This window comes from Ranitomeya imitator, chromosome 2, assembly GCF_032444005.1.
Source record: "Ranitomeya imitator isolate aRanImi1 chromosome 2, aRanImi1.pri, whole genome shotgun sequence".
In the NCBI taxonomy this organism is placed as follows: Eukaryota; Metazoa; Chordata; class Amphibia; order Anura; family Dendrobatidae; genus Ranitomeya; species Ranitomeya imitator.
Window position 1 is genome coordinate 272,414,964 of NC_091283.1, and position 18,122 is coordinate 272,433,085.

At 45.6% G+C, this 18,122-nt stretch overlaps 1 protein-coding gene across 1 annotated transcript in view; it reads right to left on the reverse strand.

The window, feature by feature from the left end:
* Positions 1–11,708, reverse strand: part of LOC138663120 (E3 ubiquitin/ISG15 ligase TRIM25-like) — a 38,488-nt gene extending 26,780 nt beyond the window's left edge. The window contains exons 1-2 of the mRNA XM_069749231.1: positions 11,299–11,708; positions 8,473–8,896 (exon numbers count right to left, since the gene is read on the reverse strand). The gene's annotated coding sequence lies outside the window, so the exon portion shown is untranslated. The remainder of the gene's footprint in view (positions 1–8,472; positions 8,897–11,298) is intronic.
* Positions 11,709–18,122: the final 6,414 nt, after the last annotated feature.

An 18,122-nucleotide genomic window follows, 5' to 3' on the forward strand; every position in this document is an offset into this window, starting at 1 on the left:
TGGAATGTCCTTATAGAGGTCTCTGAAGTATTGGAGCCAGAGGTTGCCATTTTGGATATGGTTGTTGTTTTTCTTGTCTTTGGTGCCCATGTGGTTCCATAGATCCCAGAAGGAGTTGTCTTGGAGGGCGTCTTGGAGTTGATTGAGCTTGGTAGAGATGTAACTTTGCTTCTTCCTCCTGAGGATGGTTTTGTACTGCTTTTGTATGGAGTCATAGGCTTCCCTCAGACCCATGTGGTTGGGGTCTCTGTGTTTCTTGTTGGAGGCTGTTCTCAGGGTCTTCCGTACAGCTTTACATTCTTTGTCAAACCAGCCATTGACCTGTGTTTCTTTTGGTCTCTTGTAGTCGAATTTTTTAAGGTCGGACAGTCTGGCCATTGCGTAGAATATATTGTTGAGGTCATTTGCGGCTTGGCTCACTCCCTCTGGGTTTGGCATGTACTCGAGGTTGTAGAAGTGGTGGAGCATCCGCTGTATTTCAGGTCTGCTGGAAGCTTCTTTATACTTTAGTGCCGACATTTTGGACCATTTGTAGGATGGAGGCCGGGTGAAGAGGCCGCTCTGCTGTGGCTTCTGAGTGGATGGTTTCTCTGTAGATTTCATGTACAGAAGACGTTGGCTGTGGTCTGACAGGTGCGTTTGTGGGGTGACTATGAGGGCGCTGACATCTGCCGGGTTCAGATCTGTAATGGCGTAATCTACTACACTCCTCCCTACATGGGAGTTTAGTGTATACCTTCCTAAGGAGTCACCCTTGCTTCGTCCATTAAGGATATGAAGGCCTAAACTTTTACATACGTTCAGGAGCTTTCTGCCACTTTTGTTGACTGTACTGTCATAGCTGTTTCTCTCAGTGTGTACAGGGTCTTGGCCGTCATTCTCTGCTCCAAGTATGTAGATGTTTCCATCCGTGGTCAGGAAGTCTCTCTCCCTGTTCTTGCATTGAGGTCTCCAAAGATGAGAACTTTGCCCAGGGCCTGATAATGAGCGGCTCCTCTTTGTAAGATCTCGAAGCAGTCTGGATTGAAGTAGGGGGACTCTGGTGGTGGTATATAGAGCTCATGTTCAGTGCTTCTTACTCCTAGGAATGGTGGGCGGGTATCCTATATATAGTACAGTCAGAGTTCCCCCATATTCAGTACTATGCAGAGCCTCCTTATATATAGTACAGTCAGAGTTCCCCCATATTCAGTACTATACAGAGCCTCCTTATATATAGTACAGTCAGAGTTCCCCATATTCAGTACTATACAGAGCCTCCTTATATATAGTACAGTCAGAGTTCCCCCATATTCAGTACTATACACAGGCTCCTTATATATAGTACAGTCAGAGTCCCCCCATATTCAGTACTATACAGAGCCTCGTTATATCTAGCAGTCAGAGTCCCCCCATATTCAGTACTATACAGAGCCTCGTTATAGCTAGCAGTCAGAGTTCCCCATATTCAGTACTATACAGAGCCTCGTTATATCTAGCAGTCAGAGTTCCCCATATTCAGTACTATACAGAGCCTTGTTATATCTAGCAGTCAGAGTTCCCCCATGTTCAGTAGTATGCAGAGCCTCCTTATATATAGTACAGTCAGAGTTCCCCCATATTCAGTACTATGCAGAGCCTCGTTATATATAGCAGTCAGAGTTCCCCCATATTCAGTACTATACAGAGCCTCGTTATATCTAGCAGTCAGAGTTCCCCATATTCAGTACTATGCAGAGCCTCCTTATATATAGTACAGTCAGAATTCCCCCATATTCAGTACTATGCAGAGCCTCGTTATATATAGCAGTCAGAGTCCCCCATATTCAGTACTATGTAGTCTTTTCATATATAGGAGCCTACAGATTTAGCCTATTTGTAGATGGTTGTTCCCTGATTGCAGGGCTGGTCTGTGACTGCTTCTGTTTGTAGCAAGCCCCTGTGACATGTGCACTCCTAGTCCTCCTACTCCTTGTCCTAGTCCATCTCCTACTCTCACTCATAGTCCTCTCACTCAGTCCTACTACTAGTCCTGCTCCTAGTCCAACTGCTCTCACTCATAGTCCTATGCCTAAACCTACTCTCACTTAGTCCTAGTCCTACTCACTCCTAGTCCTAAGCCTAGTCCTACTCCTACCCTCACTCATAGTCCTAATCCTACTCTCACTCAGTCCTACACCTAATCCTACTCACTCCTAGTCCTACTCTCAATCGTAGTCCTAATCCTAGTCTCACTCCTCCTAGTCCCACTCGCACTCTCACTCCTAGTCCTACTCCTACTCTCACTCCTACTCTCACTGCTACTCCTAGTCCTACTCCTACTCTCACTCCTAGTCCTGCTCTTACTCCCTCCTAGTCCTGCTCCTACTCTCACTCCTAGTCCTGCTGCTACTCTCACTCCTAGTCCTACTCTCACTGCTACTCCTAGTCCTACTCCTACTCTCACTCCTAGTCCTACTCCTACTCTCACTCCTAGTCCTACTCTCACTCCTAGTCCTAATCCTACTCTCACTCCTAGTCCTAATCCTACTCTCACTCCTAGTCCTACTCCTACTCTCACTCCTAGTCCTACTTCTACTCTCACTCCTAGTCCTACTCCTACTCTCACTCCTAGTCCTACTCCTACTCTCACTCCTAGTCCTAATCCTACTCTCACTCCTAGTCCTGCTCCTAGTTCTACTTTCACTTCTAGTCCTACTCCTAGTGCTACTCCTAGTCCTACTCCTAGTCCTACTGTCAGTCTTATCCCCACTCCTAGTCCTACTCCTACTCTCACTCCTACTGTTAGTCCTATTCCTAGGGCTTCTCCTAGTGTTACTCTCACTCATATGCCTAGTGCTACTCCTCTTATTCTTTTACTCCTAGTCCTCTCACTCCTACTTCTAGTGCTACTCCTACTCTCACTCCTACTGCTAGTCCTAATCCTAGTGCTACTCCTAGTTCTAGTCCTACTCTCACTCCTACTCTTATTCCTATTCATAGTGCTACTCCTTCTCCCATCAGCCTTAGGTGGCTTTTATTAGCTGGTTCCTTCCTGCCCCATAAATTATACTTGAAGACACAAAAGAGCACAGTGAGGTCAAAAATACTCTGTTGTAAAAAAAAAATCACAGTATGTATGTATTTAAAACCTAATCATCTGTATAGTACCTGTATAAGCAGGGTTCAGAGAGGGAATTTTCATGTGGACATGCTGAATGGAACAGCTTTGATGCAAATGACCCATAAGGAGTGGTGGACTCCCCAGTCTTGTAGAAACAAGAGAACAATTACAGAACCAGAAACACATGGGCTACTTGCACAATGAACAAGTCTGTAGGAACCTGTTCACACCACCAAGAAACTTGAAGACACAAAAGAGGACAGTGAGGTCAAAAATACTCTGTTGTAAAAAAAGATCACAGTAATAAGCAAGTGCTAGTCAAAAGATGGAAAAAAACAGGGTATTTAGTTGATACGTTTTTTTGCAAAAAAAGTATACTAAGCTGCTCCACCAATCGCCAAGGTATACTCTTATAGAGCAGTCCTATCTAATGTATATAATCCCTATCTGATGTATTTAAAACCTGATCATCTGTATAGTACCTGTATAAGCAGGGTTCAGAGAGAAAATATCCATGTGGACATGCTGGATGGAACAGCTTTAGTGCAAATAACCCACAAAGGAGTGGTGGACTCCCCAGTCTTGTAAAAACAAGAGAACCATGTGTTTCTGGTCCCACAAATTATACTGTAGGCTTTTTAGTACTAGAGAGGTGTGTTATCATGACAGGACCCACCTATAACTTATGCTGTGGCGCTGGCACTTGGGCTCATACACATTGGCCAGTTATCTTCTTCTAACTGTACATTTTCCTGTAGCAATGTATTGCAGTGACAATTTCACATAGTCCCATCTATACATAATGTGGCACTTACCCATTGTCTATGGCAGTAATGCAGTGTCAATTACCCATAATACCATCTACACATAATGTGGCACTTACCGATTGTCTATGGCAGTAATGCAGTTCTAATTTCCTATAATCCCATCTGTGCATAATGTGGCACTTACCCATTGTCTATGGTAATGTTGTTCCAGTTACCCATGGTTCCATATGTACATAATGTGGCAAATACGCATTGTCTATGGCAGTAATGCAGTTCCAATTTCCCATAATCCCATCTGTACATAATGGGGCACTTACCCATTGTCTATGGCAGTAATGCAGTGACAATTACCCATAATCCCATCTGCACATAATGTGGCACTTACCCATTGTCTATGGTAATGTTGTTCCAGTTACCCATGGTTCCATTTGCACATAATGTGGCACTTACCCATTGTCTATGATAATGTTGTTCCAGTTACCCATGGTTCCATATGTACATAATGTGGCAAATACCCATTGTCTATGGCAGTAATGCAGTTCCAATTTCCCATAATACCAGCTGTACATAATGGAGCACTTACCCATTGTTTATGGCAGTAATGCAGTGTGAATTACCCATAATCCCATCTTTACCTAATGTGGCACTTACCCATTGTCTATGGCAGTAATGCAGTGTCAATTACCCATAATCCCATCTACACATAATGTGGCACTTACTCATTGTCTAAGGCAGTAATGCAGTGTCAATTACCCATAATCCCATCTACACATAGTGTGGCACTTTCCGATTGTCTATGGCAGTTATGCAGTTCTAATTTCCCATAATCCCATCTGTGCATAATGTGGTACTTACTCATTGTCTATGGCAGTAATGTAGTGTCAATTACCCATAATCCCATCTGTACATAATGCGGCACTTACCCATTGTCTATGGCAGTAATGCAGCGTCAATTACCCATAATCCCATCTACACATAATGTGGCACTTACCCATTGTCTATGGCAGCAATGCAGTTCTAATTTCCCATAATCCCATCTGTACATAATGTGGCAATTACCCATTGTCTATGGCAGAAATGCAGGTCCAGTTTCCCATGATTGCATATGTACATAATGTGGCACTTACCCATTGTCTAAAGGTACCGTCACACTAGACGATATCGCTAGCGATCCGTGACGTTGCAGCGTCCTCGCTAGCGATATCGTCCAGTGTGACAGGCAGCAGCGATCAGGCCCCTGCTGTGCTGTCGCTGGTCGGGGAAGAAAGTCCAGAACTTTATTTGGTCGCTGGACTCCCCGCAGACATCGCTGAATCGGCGTGTGTTACACCGATTCAGCGATGTCTTCACTGGTAACCAGGGTAAACATCGGGTAACTAAGCGCAGGGCCGCGCTTAGTAACCCGATGTTTACCCTGGTTACCATCCTAAAAGTAAAAAAAACAATCACTACATACTTACCTACAGCCGTCTGTCCTCCAGCGCTGTGCTCTGCACTCCTCCTGTACTGGCTGTGAGCGTCGGTCAGCCGGAAAGCAGAGCGGTGACGTCACCGCTCTGCTTTCCGGCTGCTGTGCTCTCACAGACAGTACAGGAGGAGTGCAGAGCACAGCGCTGGAGGACAGACGGCTGTAGGTAAGTATGTAGTGTTTGTTTTTTTTACTTTTAGGATGGTAACCAGGGTAAACATCGGCTTACTAAGCGCGGCCCTGCGCTTAGTTACCCGATGTTTACCCTGGTTACCGGCATCGTTGGTCGCTGGAGAGCGGTCTGTGTGACCGCTCTCCAGCGACCAAACAGCGACGCTGCAGCGATCCGGATCGTTGTCGGTATCGCTGCAGCGTCGCCAAGTGTGACGGTACCTTAAGACAGTAATGCAGTGTCAATTACCCATAATCCCATCTGTACATAATTCGGCACTTACTCATTGTCTAAGGCAGTGTTTTTCAACCAGTGTGCCGCGGCACACTAGTGTGCCGCGACACATGGTCGGGTGTGCCGCGGGGGAACGGGAGTCAGCTGTTCTCTGTGCCGACTGTCAAGCTGACAGCCGGCACAGAGAAGCTGCAGCGCGCCGGCTCCCGGAGATCAATTGTACTCGCAGACATCTACCAGCTGCGAGTACAATTGAGGCTCTGACCGCTGGGTCAGAGCGACGCCAGCAGCGTGATCAAGTCATGTGATCACGCTGCTGGCGTCACTATCCGGCGCGCAGGGGACAGAAGACACTTGGTGGTAAGTGCTCCTGTGCTGTGGAGCTGAAGACACCGAAGATTCAGCGTGGGGTGGGTTTATGGGGAGTATGTGGGGGGATTTATTAAGTGTGTGGGGGGATTTATTAAGTGTGGGGGGATTTATTCAGCGTGGGGTGGGTTTATGGGGAGTATGTGGGGGGATTTATTAAGTGTGTGGGGGGATTTATTAAGTGTGGGGGGATTTATTCAGCGTGGGGTGGGTTTATGGAGAGTATGTGGGGGATTTATTAAGTGTGTGGGGGGATTTATTAAGTGTGGGGGGATTTATTCAGCGTGGGGTGGGTTTATGGGGAGTATGTGGGGGGATTTATTAAGTGTGTGGGGGGATTTATTAAGTGTGGGGGGATTTATTCAGTGTGTGGGGGGGATTTATTCAGTGTGTGGGGGGATTTATTCAGTGTGTGGGGGGGATTTATTCAGTGTGGGGGGGGATTTATTCAGTGTGTGGGGGGGATTTATTCAGTGTGTGGGGGAATTTATTCAGTGAGTGGGGGGATTTATTCAGTGTATGGGGGGGATTTATTCAGTGTGTACGTGGGGGGGGCTGGAATTTATTTAGCATGTGTGGGGCAGGGTGCATTTATTCTGTGGAAGGGGATGGATTTATTCTATCGGAAGGGCAGTGGATATATTCTGTGGGGGTGAGTGGGGAGATGGGGGTGGACACAGTAGCGAGGGGAAAAATGTGTGCTGACAGTACTGGGAGCAACGGTGATGGGATGTGTGAGGACAGTATGGGGAGTCGGGGGAATGTGTGAGGTGGGAATGTGTGAGGAGGAAATATGGAGAGAGCAAAGGGGTATGTTAGCAGGGGGGATGTACATGAGGAGGCTATTAGAAATGTGTGCAAACAGTATGGGGGGATGAAAGTGTGAGTGGACACATAATAGATACTGAGTAGTGTGAGGGTAACAGCCAGGAGAAGACAGTATGCCAAGTAGGAGGAGTGTAATGAAGGGGCACAGTAGAGAGACTGGGCTCTCTATGAGGGACACTGTATGAGAAGGCAGTGTGAAGTATGGAAAAGAGAGAGAGGGTAGTGTGGATGGCATGTACCATAAGAGGGACAGTGAGGGTCATATTATGTGCTGGGAATAAAGTGAGGGGCAATTATTTACTCAGGGGCTCAGCCTAGGGCAGATATTGTTATTCCGGAGCATTATAATAACACTGCTATCTTTAAGGGTGTTGTGTCGGGATGTGCTGCAGAAGACAGGAGAAGATGGAAGTCTGCAGAAACGAGCTCTGCCGGTGGAAGAGAAGAGTCATCATGGCATCTGGACAAGGTGAAGATGAAAAGAAAGAGGCGACTCCACAAACAACGTCATCTATCAGGTACCTGGATGTAAATGTGTTTTTTTTGTGATACTAATTCTCATTTTTATTTGTTAGGAACATTAAAGGGGATGTCCAAGGTTGTGATGAGTCTGCAGTCATACTATGTGACTGCAGACTTCTGAATTCTCACAGTGCACACTGCTATCATAATTCTCTGATGTTGGTGATTTACATACATGCGGTCACGTGCTGACTAGACATGTGTGGCCTCATTCAATGAAAATGAATTGACTGAGGCCGGACACGTCTAGTTAGAATGTGACCAGAAGTATCCAAATCACATACTTGTGCTGTCATGACCGTCCACTCTGGCCACCGGCAAGGGAGAATCCTGAAAGTGTGCAGTGCTTGCGCTGTGAGAATTCAGAAGCCTGCAGTCACATAGAATGACTGCAGACTTTCATCTCAAACCTGGACGCACCATTTTGTGCCATTTTGGTTGGTGGTGTGCCTCGGGATTTTTTAAGTATAAAAAGTGTGCCGCGGCTCAAAAAAGGTTGAAAAACACTGGTCTAAGGCAGTAATGCAGTGTCAATTACCCATAATCCCATCTGCACATAATGTGGCACTTACCCATTGTCTATGGTAATGTTGTTCCTGTTACCCATGGTTCCATATGTACATAATTGTCTATGGCAGCAATGCAGTTCCAATTTCCCATGATTCCATATGTACATAATGTGGCACTTACCCATTGTCTATGGCAGTAATGCAGTTCTAATTTCCCATAATCCCATCTGTACATAATGTGGCACTTACCCATTGTTTATGGCAGTAATGCAGTGTCAGTTACCCATAATCCCGTCTACACATAATGTGGCACTTACCCATTGTCTATGGCAGTAATGCAGTTCTAATTTCCCATAATCCCATCTGTACATAATGTGGCACTTACCCATTGTCTATGGCAGTAATGCAGTGTCAATTTCCCATGATTCCATAGGTACATAATGTGGCACTTACCCATTGTCTATGGCAGTAATGCAGTTCTCATTTCCCATAATCCCATCTGCACATAATGTGGCACTTACCCATTGTCTATGGCAGTAATGCAGTTCCAAACCCAGCTCAGTTACATCACTGTGACTTTGCCATTCCACTGGTCAGGTCTGCATTTGACCTTGTGAGAAACCCAGCTCTGCAACATCACTGGAACTCTACTATTCCACTAGTCACTTCTACCTTGGACACTGTGACAAACCCAACTCTGCAACATCACTTGGACTCTGCTATTCCATTGGTGAGGTCTGCCTTGGACCTTGTGACAAACGCAGCTCTCCAACATCACTGGGACTCCGCTGCTTCACTGGTCTGACTTGGACCTTGTGGCAAACCCAGCTCTGCAACATCACTGGAACTCTACTAATTCCACTAGTCACTTCTGCCTTGGACACTGTGACAAAGCCAGCTCTGCAACATCTGTTTTTTTTTTCCTGAAGAGCTTTTGAAAACCTCCTGGGGAAGAAAAAGAAACCTCAAATCACTTCTTTAAAGAGGATCCTGAGGAAAACTTTCCCAGCTTGGTCCTGTCCAATCAATAGGCTGCAAAAACTCTTACAAAGCTGTTTGTTACACTCTATTAGTACAGGTAACGCTCTACATAACTGTAACATGTCTCCAGCTCTGAAAAGTATTAGTTCTGTACGGAACATGAACGATTCCATTCACCGATTGCAAGCAGAGATCATGACGAGGGAGCGATGCTTGAAGGCAACGATGAAGTCGCAGAACTTTTCATTATCCAGCGATTACACCTTAGTTACAGAGACCGCTTAATGAAACTTTATAAAGTCTAGAAATCATTAGCGAGCGGCAGATTGTGCACCCAATCCCGCAGACAATCTACCCGCTACCTTTAATGTCAGCCAATTAAATGTTCTGCTAATTGGCGTCCGCTGCAGATGACTCCTCACACTGGTAATTGATATCCGATGCCACGTCTATAGTGAAGTAAGCCAGGGGCTCTGGGAAATTAAACATTTTTCCTATACTCGGAAAGGTAAGCAAACAAACAAAAGTAGTTATAAGAAAGCGAAGAAAACAAACAAGGAACAGCAAGCAGGCGGCTCAGTAGTCTCGGAGACGCTCCCTGATGAAGCCACCGCTGATTAAGGACAGGCAAACATCTGTCTGCGCTCGTTACGTTTCACACGTCCCACGTTTCATTAACGGCAAAGGAAATTCAGGACAAAACCTTTTGAAGTCGATTTCTCACGGTTTTCTTGGAAACGTCTTTAGAGACTAATGCAGTCTTTACAAAACTTCTCTGAGTGGTCGGTTTAACATAATCTATGTCAATTAAGGTCTGAAAATGATGGCGCTCCCTGAGGAGTTGTCACCCACTTTTGGGTTTGTTTGTTTTTTTGCATGATTGGGTGAATTTACTACTTTAGAAAAGTCTGGTGTTGACCCCTGAAGTCGATTCATCCTCCTTCCCTTCATATTTTATTCCTGATTACATCTCAATCTGTAAGTTGAGAGTAATTCATAACTAATCTCAGTGGAACACTTGTGATGATGCCCACATGACAGGGGAACACTTGTGAAGCCCACTTATATTTAGATGGTTGATGAAGCCCACATCGCCATAGAATATTGGTGAAGCCCACGTTTCCGTAGAGGACCATACTGCAGTGGAACATTTGTAAAGTCTACACTTGTGAAGCACATATAATGGTGAAATACTTGTGAAGTGCGCATAAAGGTGGAATATTGGTAAGATCCACATGGCAGGGGAACAGTTGTGAAGCCAACTTAGATGCAGAAGATTGGTGAAAACCACTTAGAAGAAGAACTTGGAGATGGAGCATTTGTGAAGCCCTCTTAGGGGTAGAACATTGCTGTAGCCAACTTGAGAATTAAACATTTGTGGCCTAACATGGGTTTTGACATGCATTGGTATATTCCACATGATGGTGGACAGAGGTGGAAAACTTGTGAAATTTAAGCAGCAATGTAACACATGCTTATTCAAGGATTAGACACTTGTGAAGCATATATTGAAAAAAGCAGAACATAGATTAAACCTACATGGTGGTGGAACACTTGTGAAAACCACTTAGATGTAGAAGATCGGTCGCCGACATTGTAGGGGAACACTTGTGAAGCCCTCTTAAATGTAGAAGATTGATGAATCCTACATGATAGGGGAACCATTGTGATGCCCACTTAGATATAGTAGAATTGTGAGATCCACCTGGCAGGGGAATACTTGTGAAGCCCACTTAGACGCAGAAGAATGTTGAGACCCACAGGGCATCAGAATCCTTGTAAAGTCCACTTAGATGTAGAAGATTGGTGAAGTCTACAAAGCAGGGGAACACTTGTGAAGCCCACTTTGATATAGAAGAATGATGAGGGCAATGTGGCCAAAGAAGATTGGTGAAGCCCACATGAGTATAGAAGATTGGTGAAGCCCACATGACTATAGGAGATTGGTCTAGCCCACATGACCATGCAAAACCCATTCTGCAGTGGAACATTTGTAAAGTCCACACTTGTGAAACCCACTCAGATGTAGAAGAATGATGAGGCCAATGTGGCCATATAAGGTTGGTGAAACCCACATGACTAGAAGATTGGTGAAGCCCACGTAACCATACAAAACACATACTGCAGTGGAACATTTGTAAAGTTCACACTTGTGAAGCCCACATGAGTGCAAAGCAATTTTGAAGGCCACTCAAGGGTGTCACAATTGTTATGGCCACTTGACACGCACTGACGCAATCCACAGCTGTGAATCCATCAGAAGAATATCACCCACGTATCGTCGCAATAGCTTCTTCTTATTCACCACCCAGAAAACTGAAAGTGACAACAGAAATAACTGCAGCGCTATAAATTCTGCATCTTACCTTGACCATCTGTGATAATTTCATCTTGGAAATTCATCTGAATGTACAAAACAAAAATAAAACTGCTTGGTACAGTCCTCCTCCTCCCGGGGAAAACCTTGAGCCAACGTCTTTCCAACCTGTAGACTGCTTGTAAATTGTTTGCAACTCAATAAATCTTCTATTCGACCTTAGAATGGCGAAAACGTCTTGAGCAGCTGCTCCTATTATCTGGGTGTCACATCCCATCCCTGGTGTGATCGCTGGCATCTTCCCCCCATGTGACACCTGAAATAGTCATCGCATGTCACCCTCAGAGCTGACACAATAAAGACCCATCTGTGGGAATGGTGAAGCTTCCATTACCACTGCAGGATTGCAGCCGTTAAGTGGCAGTGCTGCCCCCTAATCCTGCCTGGCCGCAATCTAATCCTGCCTGGCCGCAGTCTAATCCTGCCTTGCCGCAGTCTCTGCTTCTTTCCTTTATTGCCTTTACTGTGTGTGAAGGTTGTAATCTACTGAAGTGACAGTGAATTATGTGGCCAGACTTCAAGACTAAAGTTGTACCCAGATGGATTTGTTTATTTACAGACTTCACATGATAATGCCTTCTTCTTCTCCTTTTTTGTTCCTAGGCCTCCCCCATCCTCCAAGCTAAATCAAGGGCATAGTGATCCGATGAATCAAACGGGACTGGCTCATCTCTGCAGCTGATTATACGAAGTGGGGATAATTGAAGCGCAATCACGGACATAAAACCGCCTAGCTGACATATTAACGAGGGTCCGATCGCTGTTTTCCTTCATTAATTCTACAAATGATAAATGCTGTCTTCAGACGAAGGAGCGTTCTGCATTGTAATACTCCAATCTTCTCATTGAGAAGAGGCTCAAAGTGCTGGTCGTTGGGTTTTAGAGTCCTCCGCCCTCTTACAAAAAAAGTGCCGCTCAAACCCCATGTCTCCCTAATATTATGCAAACACCGCTCTTCAGAAGCGTGGTCCTGTTTCCCTCCTGTAGAGGAGGGATGAAGCTGTGAATCCCAGCAGAGAATGTCTGAAGTAGAGCTGGCTAGTGATAGGGGTGAGTAGCACTCAACATTCAGCAATTAATGTCCAAACTGCTGGCAACGAAAACGAATATACCCCTGTAAGGAAGAAGACCGGGCTGTGGGTGCTGACAGAGCATCGGGTCCGGAACTGCTGGGGCCGCGTCTCTTGTTGCAAGGGGGAAGAAAATTGAGGACAGACAGGACCCATAACCTAGAGTGAGAGGGCGTGGTAAGCAAGAGGCAATAGGGAGAGAAAGACGCTCACTCTTGCTATAATGGAGGTGCAGACTGGATGTGGATTTAATCCACAAACGACATCATAAAGATAAACAGTCGCACTCAAAAAATCATATCTTTAGTAAAGAAAAAGATTTATTTCAGTCACAAAAAAGTGCAATAAATTCACCGCAGTCGCAGTCAGGTCAAATGAGGAAGGCAAAGGTAACGTTTCGACCCTATCATGGGTATTTTTCAAACCTTGCTCATATGGAAGGTCATGAAGAGAAATTGTGCACAAATGGTACAAGAATCCCGTTAGGGGCTTGCAATATGCGTTGAGGTAGACAGCTGCTGTGGAGAACAGATGATGAGATGACCCCGGGATGACTGGATGCAACTTCAACAGGTAGATAAAGAATTTGCCCAACTGAGTCAGTGGGTGGCCCTGAAGCAACTTCCCAGCCGGTAAGAGAGAGACGCTTTGTCCCCAGGGACTCTATAGGTTCTGAGACAGTGGGAGAGGCTTCAGTTGGAAGATGGGTTGCTATACTGGAGTACAGCTACCATGAAAATTGGGGGTCACTTGGCAAGTAGTGCTCCCAGAAAAGTTGATCCACGTGGTAACTACGGAAGCTCATGAGAGGGGGGCTCACTTTGGTCCAGAGAAGACGTTCCAGTGGTTACAGAAGCTGGTGTATCACCCATGATTGAGGGCTGCAGTAGAGGAGGCCTGTCGGAGCTGTGAGCTAGTCAAACCTCCAGAACAGAGGGCCCCTAAACAGACCATCGTGACTTCTGCCCCTTGGAGATATTGATGATTGACTACTTACCTATAGGTCCGTCACATCTTGGGTATGAACACTGTCTGGTGATGACTGACCATGTCATCAACTTCGCTGTAGTGACCCCAATCCGAGACCAGACTGCTGAATCAGCTGCACATGCCATTTGCCAAGACTTCATCCGGGTGTACGGTTGCCCAAATAGGATCCACTCTGACCAGGGTACCTGCTTTCAAGGTCGAGTGATGGAGGAGGTGCATTGTTTGTACCGGATTGAGAAGTCAAGAACCACTCCTTATCATCCTCAGGGGAATAGAGCTTGTGAACACTTTAATCGGACGTTGATCCAGATGCTCCGAACATTGGAGGAATACCGGAAGATATGGTGGCCTGAGTTCGTAGCTGAATTAATGTGGGTGTACAACAATCGAGTACACAGTACGACGGGATACACTTCATATACCTTGCTGTTCTGGTGAAAGGGAAGAGAGATCACTGAGCTGGAGCTAGATCCAGAGCAAGACTACTCGCGGACGGGGTGTCTTCCTGGGTTCGGGAACACTGACACCGACTACACCGGCTGGTGCGGACGAAGTTTCGAGAGCACCATGGAAAGACGCCTACTCGAGGGACAGCTCTGAGGGCAGGAGATTGGGTGTTGATCCAGAACAAGCGGCCCCGGGGAAAACTGATGGGAGAGGACCCCACATCGAGTGACACGCCACATCAGTTCTGATGGGTCAGCATATGAAGTCCAACCTGAACGAATAGAAGGAGCACCTCCCTGAGTAGTTCACCTTAGCATGTTGTGGCCCTGTCTTTCCAAAGGGCCCGAGGAAGGAAAAGAATCGCCGAACATCAATGCACTCCCTTCGACAGTTCTCGACTTTGATGAAGAAGAGATGCTGGCCTTGCCCCCAGACCTCAATAATTCACTGTCTAGCGCCCCCAGGGAAGTGAGCACTGAGGTGCTCAGAAGAAAAATGGCAGGTACCTGCAGCACGTCGCTGGGAGAGTTAGTCCGCGCGCTGGTGAGAGAGAACGAGTGCAGAAAGGGCCGGGCAGGAGAGTGCTGAGCGGAACTCCCGGTTGCAAAGCAAACTAAGCGGGAGAGTGTTGTGCGGAATCCCTGGTTGCAGAGCACACCGAGCGGGAGAGTGTTGTGTGGGACTCCCTATAGCAAAGCACGCTGGAAGGGAGATTGTGATGAAAGACTCCCGGCTGCTGAGAAGAGTGATGGACAAAGGGCTCAACGGGTCAGACCGGAGACTGCCCGTTGCCGCCAGAAGAGTTCATACTGATCCGTTGAGCGGGGAAGCCTGAAGATCGCAACACCTGCATCAGCCGGCTTCTTACTTTCATCTTTGGAGAAATGAACAATCACGGACTCACAATAAATGAAACAGTTAAATGCCTAGACTGTGGCCTTAACCTGTTCTTTGAATTCTTTAGCCTAAAATCTGTTTTAACCCCTTTAGCTCCCTGCAAGGGGAAACCAAACCCCTGTTAACCCTTGCTCTGCGCCTCTATGTTGCTGCATCTGATTTACCTGCATTACACCCCTAAGTGAAAATGGCCAAATTGTGCTCAAAGTGTCAATATTTTGTGTGGCCACCATTATTTTCAAGCACTGCCTTAACTCTCTAGGGCGTGGAGTTCACTAGAGCGTCAATGGAGGCCACTGGAATCCTTTTCTCCTCCACGACGACATCACGAGTTGGTGGATGTTGGAGACCTTGTTCTCCTCCACCCTCTGTTTGAGGACACACCATTGATGCTGAATAAGGTTTAGGTCTGGTGGAGACATGCTTGGCCAGTCCAGCACCTTTATCTTCATTTATCCTCAGTTAGCAAGGCAGTGGTTGTCTTGGAATTGTGTTTGGGGTTGTTATCATGTTGGAATGCTGCCCTGCAGCCCAGTTTCCGAAGGAAGGGGATCATGCTCTTCTTCACTATGTCACAGTGCATGTTGGCATTCATGCTTCCCTCAATTAACTGTAGCTCCTCACAGACAACAGTATTCATGCAGCCCCATACCAAGATACTCCACCATCATGCCTGACTGCAGGATACACTTGTCTTTGTACTCGCCTGGTTTCTGCCACACATGCTTGACACTATCTGAACCAAATAAGTTTATCATGGTGTCATCATACAACAGGATATAGTTCCAGTAATCCATGTCTTTAGTCTGCTTGTCTTCAGCACAGTGTTTGCAGACTTTCTTGTGCATCATCTTGAAAAGAGGCTTCTGTCTGTGACGATAGCCATGCAGACCAATGTGATGCAGTGTGCGGCATATGGTCTGATCACTGACAGGTGGACCCCCCACCACTTTAACCTTTGCAGCAATGCTTGCAGCACTCATATGTCTATTTTGAAAAGACAGCCTCTTTATATGACGCTGAGCATATGCACTCACCTTTTGTGGTCGTCCATGGGGAAGCCAGTGCTGAGTGGAACCTGTCTTGTTACACCGCTCCATGGTCTTGGACAGCTAGCTACAGCTCAAGTTCAGGGTGTTGGCAATCTTCTTATAGCTTTGGACATCTTTTCACTTAGGGGTGTACTCACTTTTGTTGCCAGCAGTTTAGACATTAATGGCTGTGTGTTGAGTTATTTAGAGGACATCAAATTTACACTGTTATAAAAGCCGTACACTGACTTCTGTACATTGTATTAAAGTGTTAGATCTTCAGTGTTGTCCCATGACAAGATAGAATAAAGTTATTACAAAAACACCAGGGGTGTACTCACATTTGTGATATTCTGTATACAGTGAGTGCTACTCACCCCTACTACTAGCCAGCTGTGCTTAGTTCAGACATTGTCTGCTGGGATTCCCAGCTTTTTGGATATTCCATATATAGTGAGTGCTACTCACCTCTACTAATTGTCAGCTCTGCTTCAGACATTCTCTGCTGGGATTCACAGATTTTGGGATATACTGTATGGACTACCCGAAGGCTATTGAGTAGGCCACATCGGAGCAAAGGAGGAAGCTCCAGCCTTTAATACTGTCCAGTAGTTTTTCTTGTGAGGGAGACCAGCCCACCTGAATTAGAGTACTGCGTTTACTGAGTGAGTATGAGGACTGCCATCACTGAAGGGCAGCAAAGCTTATTTCTGTAAGTGAAGGATGAAAATTAGCAGAGAGATTGCCACGTGGAGGGAGTCTGTATAGAGTAGTGCCACCACAGCGTAAAGGGCTTAATGTTACTCGAGATGTTTACTGGATGTGCATTGTCACCAAGAGAGGGAACTCAGAGAGAGGGACTGACCCAAGCTCTGAGGTCGGAGAGTGTTGTACTGTATCAGAGACCACAGCCAAGAAAAGATGCTGCTGAGGAGTCTCCCAACACAATCTGCAAACCGTGACTCATTATCTATCCCTATTAAAGCTTCTGCCTCGTGAGAAGGTGATTATAACCCCAAGAACTTGGTCTTTCTCGATAACTGTTGTTTGTTGCCTCTTCGTGAGTTAAGTTTTCTTGACTGTGTCCTGTGTATTTTTGAATTCCTTCTTCCACAGGGCGCTATGCTACTTTGCCACCCAAATGCACGCCTTACAGGTTTTGTAGCAAAGATTCAAATAGGCCCCAATTATGGTACTGGTTTTTCACACACAGAAGGCCTTGGCATTTCTTCTGCATTCCAGAAAGTAACAGTAAACGTATATATTATACACCTCCAATTTCAACTCATGGACTATATGTATAAACCTCCGATGCAGTCACTGCTAACTCCACAATAACCCCAGATGACTTGATGCCACCACTAGTCGTTTTTTTACAGGCTGACTGGACGCCTAGTACAGTTAGTATATGGCTACCGGTGCGGTTTACAAAACAAAAGGAGCAGAACTATAAAATGTTATATTTAATCCAGGATGATAGGCAGTGTATATAAAAAATATACAGGGTGGGCCATGTATATGGATACACCTAAATAAAATGGGAATGGTTGGTGATATCAACTTCCTGTTTTTGGCACATTAGTATATGGGAGAGGGAAAACGTTTCAAGATGGGTGGTGACCATGGAAGCCATTTTGAAGTCGGCCATTTTGGATCCAATTTTATTTTTTCCAATGGGAAGAGGATCATGTGACACATTAAACTTATTGAGAATTTCACAAGAAAAGCAATGGTGTGCTTGGTTTTAACGTAACTTTATTCTTTCATGAGTTATTTACAAGTTTCTCTTTTTTTACAGCCACTGACATGTCGCAGAGGTTAACACGTGAGGAGCGGATAGAAATTGTGTTGAAGTCTGGTGAACGCAGTACCCAGTTCCTTGCAGCAGATTTCAATGCAAGACACCCTACGCAAGAATATTGTCACCATTCTCATGTTATTTAAGGTGTATCCATATAAATGGCCCACCCAAAAAAGTTTGCCTCATCACTGCTCTGTTTAAACTGATGGTCCTGTTCCAATTTTTGTTTTGCCCATTCTGCAAATTCAGCACGCCGATCTGGGTCATCCTCGTTGAGATGCTGCAGCAGCTGGATTTTGTAAGGGTGCCATTTGTGAGTAGCTAATATCCGCCGAAAGAATGTTCGACTGATGCCAGATCGGCGCGCTGAATTTGCAGAATGGGCAAAACAAAAATTGGAACAGGACCCTCAGTTTACACAGAACATTATGGTCAGTGATGATCAAACTTTTTTGGGTGGGCCATTTACAGTGCCTTGCGAAAGTATTTGGCCGCCTGGAACTTTTCAACCTTTTCACACATATCATGCTTCAAACATAAAGATACCAAATGTAAAATTTTGGTGAAGAATCAACAA